This window comes from Panthera pardus, unplaced genomic scaffold (genome assembly GCF_024362965.1).
Source record: "Panthera pardus isolate Hobbes unplaced genomic scaffold, ASM2436296v1 HiC_scaffold_6, whole genome shotgun sequence".
NCBI lineage: Eukaryota > Metazoa > Chordata > Mammalia > Carnivora > Felidae > Panthera > Panthera pardus.
In genome coordinates this window covers 120,034,297-120,042,049 of record NW_026526991.1, presented here as the reverse complement: position 1 = coordinate 120,042,049, position 7,753 = coordinate 120,034,297, and the positions used below count along the sequence as shown (strand labels likewise).

Genomic DNA, 7,753 nt, shown 5'->3' with positions numbered 1-7,753 from the left:
GCGCACACACGCACCTGTTGCTGAAGTCAAAAACGGAGCTAGAATGCTTCCTCTGGAAAATAGATTCATTGAATTAAGGAAAGCAAAGGCATGCTTGTGTTATGAGTCCATGACCTCATCAGAGGAAAAAAGGAAAGCAGAAATAGTAATCGGTTCCAAGAAAAAACAATCTCCTTGGATGCTGGCCCATGGAATCGTGGCAGGCTCTGCCACCATGGACGTTACTCTCTGCTCTGGCATCCCTCCTTAGCTGCTGTGGGTCCTAGAGCTGGGAACACATTTGTGACTCCATGAAAAACCCATCAGGGTCCCCACAAGGTGAAAACTTAGCATCTTCCAGGGTGACACGGGGCTTGGGGTACTTCTGTCTGGAGGCCAGAATGCCCATCTGGAAGGAAACTTAAGGAATTCCTCTAGAAGCGTGTGGGCTACTCTCAGGCAGGACGGTGGCCTGGCCAGGGCCACAGCGAGGCCAGGAAAGGGCCCCCTCTTCCACTGCCCAGTTCTCCCTGGTGAGATGAACCTCCTCCTTGCAAGCTCGTGAATATCAACGAGCCCAAACCGCCTGCGAAAGAGCCAGAATGTACTGCAACAGCCAAATTGCAAGTTGGCTCCCGAGACTTGGCCAAAGGAGCATAGAATTCAAACACTGGGGCCGAGGCTGGCGCGGCGCCTGAGCCCGAGGAGAAACGCAAGCAACCTCCACTCACACGTTCGGAAAGCTCTGGCAGATCAAGAGGAGAGAGAAAGGGAGCAGGCGCGCAGAAGCTGTCATCACCGCCCTGTAACCACTGCCGACCCCGACCGGTCATCCAGAAGTCAGAGCGAAGCGTTCTTCCCCGAAGCAAGGCACGAGCAAAGAACCCAATGCCCAGAAGGCGCACGCCGATTTGGCGTAAATAAGAACTTCACGAACACAGAAAAGCAGTCACATTCTTTCATTCAACAAATAATTACTGGGCAGTGACTATATGTCAGGCTCTCTGCTAGACCCTGGGAGTACGATGGAAAAGAGGAAACAGCTCCTGATGGCGAGGAGTTTACAGTGGCGGGTGTGGGGGGCAGCTAAGGGGGCCAAGGCACAGAATACAATTTCAGTGTGCTGCCCTGCTTCCGTGTCTCGAAGTTGGTTCCTTTCTACTACCAAGTTAGTGCTGCGTAATTTGCTTTTCTCTTCACCCGTGGATGACGTTTGGCATGCTTCCGGTTGGTTCGATTATGAAGAAAGCGGTTATGAACATTCACATGTTCACAGGGTGTACATTTCCATTCTTCTCGGGCTAATATCTAGGAGTGGAATTGTGGGGTCCAGTGGTCAGTGTGTATACGTAACTTCATGAGAAGCCAAGTGCCTTCCAAAGTGGCTTTACCATTTTGTCCTTGTGTCCTCGGTGGACGAGAGTCTTGGTTGCTTAGTACCCTTGTCGACATTTGTTATTACCTGTTGAAGACATTTTAGTCATGATGGGGGGTGTGAGGTGGTTTTATCTGCATTTCCCTAATGATTCATGAGGTGGAGGTTTTTTTTTTTTTTCATGTTCTTATGTGCTATTAGTGCATTTTCTCGGGTGAAATCTCTGTTCCAATATTTTACCCATTTAAAACATCAGATTGTTTGTCCTGTCGTTGTTTTGTGAATTCTTTACAGACTCTAGATACAAGTCCTTTATCAGATATATGTTTTGCAAATATTTTCTCTCAACATGTGGCTTGCCTTTTGCTTTCTTAACAGCATATTTTGAGGAGCAAAAGTTTTCAATTTCGATGTCTCCGATGTATTATTTTTAACTCATGGTTTGTGCCTTGTGTCCTAAGACATTTCGTCTAGCTCCAAATCACAAAGGGTTTTTTTCTGTTTTGCTTTAGGAGTTTTATGCCTTCCAATTTTCCATCAAAGTTGAGAATATAATTTTTTCAAAGTTTATTTATTTTGACAGAGACAGCACGAGCAGGGGAGAGGCAGAGAGAGAAGGAGAGAGAGAGAGAATCCCAAGCAGGCTCTGTGCTGTCAGCACAGAGCCCGACGTGGGGCTCAATTGCACAGACATGACATGTGACCTGAGCAGAAATCAAGAGTTGGAAGCTTAACCGACTGGGCCACCCAGGTGCCCCGAGTTGAGAATACATTTTGAGTCAATTTTCTTATGTAATATGAGAAAAGAGTTGAGGTTCTTTTTTTTTTTTTTTTTTTTTGGTCATATGAAAATTCAATTTTTTTTCCAGAACCATATGCTCAAGAGACTATCTTTTCCAAACTGATTTCAACCATTTGTTAAAAAGACTGTCTTTTCACGGTTGGTATCTTGCAACTTTATTGAAAGCCAATTGATTGTTTATGTGTGGGTTTATTCTAGACTCTTGAATTGGTTCCGCAGATCTCTACGTCTACCCTTATACTAACACCATCCACCCCATGTTGATTAGTTTAGCTTTATATTGTGTCCTGAAATCAAATAGTGATTGTTCTTTCCCAAAATTGTTTTGACTGTTCTAGGTTTTTGCATCTTTATGTAAATTCCTGCCAAAAAAATCTTGCTGGAATTTTGATTGGGCTTGCCTGGAACCAATAGATCAATTTAGGGAGAATTGACATCTTAACGATACTGAGTCAACTGAAGTATGAACAAAGTACGTCTCATCATGTACTTAAATCTTCATTCCTTTATCTCAGCCAAGTCTTGGAATTTTCAATGTACATATCATCATATGTTTTGCTAAATTTATCCCTAAAGATTTCATGCTTCGTGATGCTATTGTGAATGATATTATTTAAAAATATTCAGTTTCCAATTGTCCGTTGCTAGACTCTAGACCTACAATTACTTTTGTATGTTGAGCTTGTATTCTCTGACCTTGTTAAATTTACTTCTTTTTTTTAAATGTTTATTCAGTTTTGAGAGAGAGAGTGTGAATGGGGGAGGTGCAGAGAGAGAGGAGGACAGAGGATCTGAAGTGGGCTCTGTGCTGACAGCAGTGAGCCTGATTCGGGGCTCGAACTCACGAACTATGAGATCATGACCTGAGCTGAAGTCGGACGCTCAACCTACCGAGCCGCCCAGGAGCCCGTTAAATTTGCTTCTTAGTTGTAGTTGCTTTTTGATAGATCCTTTAGGATTTTCTACATGAACAACCACATAGCCAGTGGATAATAACAGTTTTATTTCTTCCTTTCCCAAACTACATGGCTTTTATTTTGGTTTCTTGCCTTATATCATTGACTAGGAACTCCTGTTGAATAGAAATGGCAAGGGGCAACCTCTCGCAGGGGAAAATAATTCAGTTTTAAATTATTAAGCATGGTGCTAGCTTTACATTTTTGGTGGATCTATCAGATTGAGAATATTTCCTTCTATTTCTAGTTTGTTGAGAGTCGGTTTGATTTTTTAATCATAGATGGGTGTTGAAATCTGTCAAATGTTTTCTGCATCTGTTGAGCTGGTTGATCATAGAGCTTCTCCTTTTTTTGTCTGTGATGATGAATCACACTTATTGATTTTTTGCATATTGAATCAATCTTACATTCCTGGGATAAATCCCACTTGGTCCTGGTATGTTCCTTTTTTAATATTTAACTGAATCTGACTTACTAAAATCTTGATGATTTTGTGTCTGCGTTCACAAAGAGTACTAGTCTGTAGTTTTCTATCCTTTTGGTTTCTTTTTTAGTGTTGGTGTTAGGGTAATACTAGCTTCATAAAATAAATCGCAAAGTTCTCTCCTCGCCACTTTTTTGTGTAGGATTGGTTTTATTCCTTCCTTAAGTATTTGGTAGAATTTATTACTAAAGACATCTGGAACAAATGGTTTTTTTTTTTTTGTAGGAAGTTTCATAACAACAATTTCAATTTCTTTAATATAAATTGAGACACTTTAAGTATTTCTTCTCGCGTGAGCTTTTGTTGTTCTGATTTTCAGGGAATTTTCCCCCTTTATCTAATTTGATGAGTTTATTAGCTTGAAGTAATGCATAAATTACCATATTATCTTTTTAGTATATGTAGAATTGTTTGTTCCTGTTATTGGAGATTGTGTCCTTTATGTCCTTGTTCAGTGTGAGGCAGAGCTTTCTCAGTTGTATTTTCAATGAGTCAAGCTTTTGGTTTCATTAGTTTTCCCTATTTTTGCCCACTTATTATTTTATTGATTTCTGGTTATTTCATTCCTTCCACTTTGGTTTAAGGTGCTCTTCTTTTTCTAGTTTCTTAAGGTGGAAGCTTAAGAGATTTTATACTTATTTATTTATTTATATATTTTTTAGATATTTGATTTTAACCTTTTTCTTTCCAACATAAGCATTGAAAGTAATACATTTCCTTGAGAGCACTGCGTTAGGTCCACCCCACTTTTCGAGATGCTGCTTTTGTTTTCGTTTAGTTAAAAATATCTTCTGATTTTAGTTGTGATTTCTTTAAAAAATTTTATAGTGTTTATTTATTTTGAGAGAGGGTGCACGCGCGTGCACATGCGCGTGCACACAAGTGGGGGAGGGGCAGAGAGAGGGAGAGAGAATCCCAAGCAGGCTCCACGCTGTCAGCACGGAACCTGACACGGGGCTGGATCTCACAAACCGTGAGATCATGACCTGAGCCCATATCAAGAGTTGGGCACTTAACTGAGCCACTCAGGAACCCCTCCTGAGTGATTTCTTTTTTTGACCTAAGCGTTAGGTAGAAGTATGTTGTTTAATTTGCAAACATCCGAGTGTTTGCGGATATCTTTCTATTATTGATTTCTAGTTAATTCCATTGTGGTCAGAGAATATACTATGAATGATTTCAATCCTTTAAAATTTATTGAGACTTGTTCTATGGCCCCAAATATGGTCTAACTTGATAAATGGTCTATATACACTTGAAAATACTGTTTATTCTGCTGTTGTTAAGTGGAGTGTTTTATAAATGCCAATTAATTTAATTTGGTTGTTATGTTATTCAAGTCTTCTGTATTCTTACTGATTTTCTGCCCACATATTTTAACAATTATTGAGAGAGGGGTGTTGAAACCTACAATTATAATTTTGTCTATTTCTTTTTCTGTTTCTATCAGCTTTGGCCTCATGTATTTTGAAACTCTGTAGCACTGTTATGTTTTCTCGATGAATTGATCCTTTGTTACTATGGTCCCTTGAACTGAAACCTACTTTCTCTAATATTAATAGAGTCAATTCCCTTTCTTCTGCCTATGGCTGGCATGGCATTTATTTATCTCTCCTTTTACTCTTTTTTTTTTTTTTTGTACATTGTCTTGATATGTTTCATTGCCCTTTACTTTTTTTTTTTTTTAATTTTTTTTTTAACCTTTATTTATTTTTGAGACAGAGAAAGACAGAGCATGAACGGGGGAGGAACAGAGAGAGAGGGAGACACAGAATCCAAAGCAAGCTCCAGGCTCTGAGCCATCAGCCCAGAGCCCGACGCGGGGCTCGAACTCACGGACTGCGAGATCGTGACCTGAGCTGAAGTCGGACGCTTAACCAACTGAGCCACCCAGGCGCCCCTGCCCTTTACTTTTTAACCTGCCCATGTTTTTATATATAAAATTGGTTTCTTGTGGATAGTATACGATTGCTTGCAGATAGCATATCTTGCTTTTTTCTCATCCAGTCTGACAATTTCTATTTTTTAATGGAGTGGTTTTTAATTTTTGTTACCTTTTATTATTTTCAGAGTTTATTTACTTATTTTGAGACAGAGAGGACACGAGAAGGGGAGACGCAGAGAGAGAGGGAGAATTCCAAGCAGTCTTCATGCACGGTCAGCACAGAGCCTGATGCGGGGCCCGAACCCATGAAACCATGAGATCATGACCTGAGCCAAAACCAAGAGTCAGATGCCTAACCAACTGAGCCACCCAGAGGCCCTTAATGGAGTAGTTTTTTAATAAATTGAGTTATACTTGATATATAACAATGAATTAGTTTATATATATATATACATATACATATATACATATGTGTATACATATATGTAAACACATATATACATATATGTCTACACATATATACATATATATGTATACACATATATATACATACATATACACACATATATACATATGTGTATATATATGTATATATGTATGTATATGTATGTATATATATGTATGTATATATTTATACATATATATGTATATATACCATTTACATTCAGTGTAATTATTGATGTGATTGGGCTTAAATTTAGCATTTTAGTATTTGTTTTCCACTTATCCCAATATACTCTTTGCTCTATTTTTGTTTTTTCTTCATTTGTATTAACCTAATTTTTTCATGATTCCATTTCTCTCCACTACTGGCTTACTAGTTATATTTTCTTTGAAAGTTGTTTTTAGTGCTTGGTCTAGGACTTACAATATCTAACGAATCGTAACTAATCATAGTCTACCTTTATTTTTATTTTTTAAAAGATTATTTTATTTTATTTTATTTTATTATTTTAGAGAGAGAGAGAGAGAGAGTAAGCAGTGCAAGTGGAGGTGTGGGGCAAAGGGAAAAGGAGAGAGAGAATCCCAAGCAGGATCCGTGTTCAGCATGGAGCCCGATGCGGGGCTCGATCTCATGACCCCGGGACCATGACCTGAACCGAAGTCAAGAGTCGGACATTTAACTAACTGAGCCACCTCGGTGCCCATAAAAGATTTCATTTTTAAGTAATCTCTACACCCAACATGGGGCTCGAACTTACAACCCTGAGATCAGGAGTCACAGGTTCTGTTGACTGAGCCAACCAAGAGCCCCCATAGTCTCCTTTTAAATAATCTTACATCATTTCACGTGACATGTGAGAACAGTGCACTTAAACCCGTAGTTAAAACAGCACACTTCCATTTTCCTCCTCTTGTCTTTGGTGAAATTGTCGTCATACATCTTGCTTGTGCATATGTTATAAACCCCACACACTTTATCACGTTTGCTTTGGTCAAATATCTTTTAAAGAAATTAAGCAGGAGAAAAGAATGTTTTTGTTTTCTTCCCCATTTCTACTATCTCTGGTGTTCTTTATTCCTTTGCGTGGAATAAAATTTCCACCTGTTATCGTTTTTTTTCTGCCTGAAAAGTTCCCCTAAAATTCTTGCAGCATACAAGTGTCAATTTTGGTTTTGTTTTTGTTTGACTAGGAAAAGCATTCTTTCACCTTCATTTTTTTTCTTTTTCCTCCCTTGCACAGTATGCCTACAGTTTTAATGTTGGAACCTGTACATTTATAAATGCACGGAGTGCTCAGTTTGTCAGCACATAAACTTGGACAACACGGGGAAAATCGGCATGGCCCCTGCACAAGGATGACATGCAAATTGAGAAGCATTCCACCCTTTTGTACTGAACACAGGTCACTCGAAAATGGTTAACATGGGGGCCCCCGCGTGGCTCAGTCAGTTAAGCGCCAACTTTGGCTCAGGTCGTGATCTCATGGTTCACGAGTTCAAGCCCCACGTGGGGCTCTGGGCTGACAGCTCAGGGCCTGGAGAACTTCGGATTCTGTCTGTCTGTCTGTCTGTCTCTCTCTCTGCCCCACTCCCGCTCCCGCTCCGTCTCTCTCTGTCTCAAAAATAAACATTGAAAAAAACAGGCTAACGGAGTAAATTTTATGTTATGTAAGTTTTATCATAGGAAAAAAAATGCATAAAAATGGGTCTAGGAGGGTGCCTGGCTGGTTCAGTCAGTTGAGCATGTGACTCGTGATCCTGGGATTGTAAATTCAAGCCCCATGTTGGGGGTAGAGATTACTTAACATCTTAAACAAGAAAAAGAAGT

The 7,753-nt window shown here is 39.6% G+C and overlaps 1 pseudogene; it reads left to right on the top strand.

The window, feature by feature from the left end:
- The first annotated feature begins 7,215 nt into the window (after positions 1 to 7,215).
- On the top strand, positions 7,216 to 7,315 carry LOC128775168 (U6 spliceosomal RNA; annotated as a pseudogene).
- Positions 7,316 to 7,753: the final 438 nt, after the last annotated feature.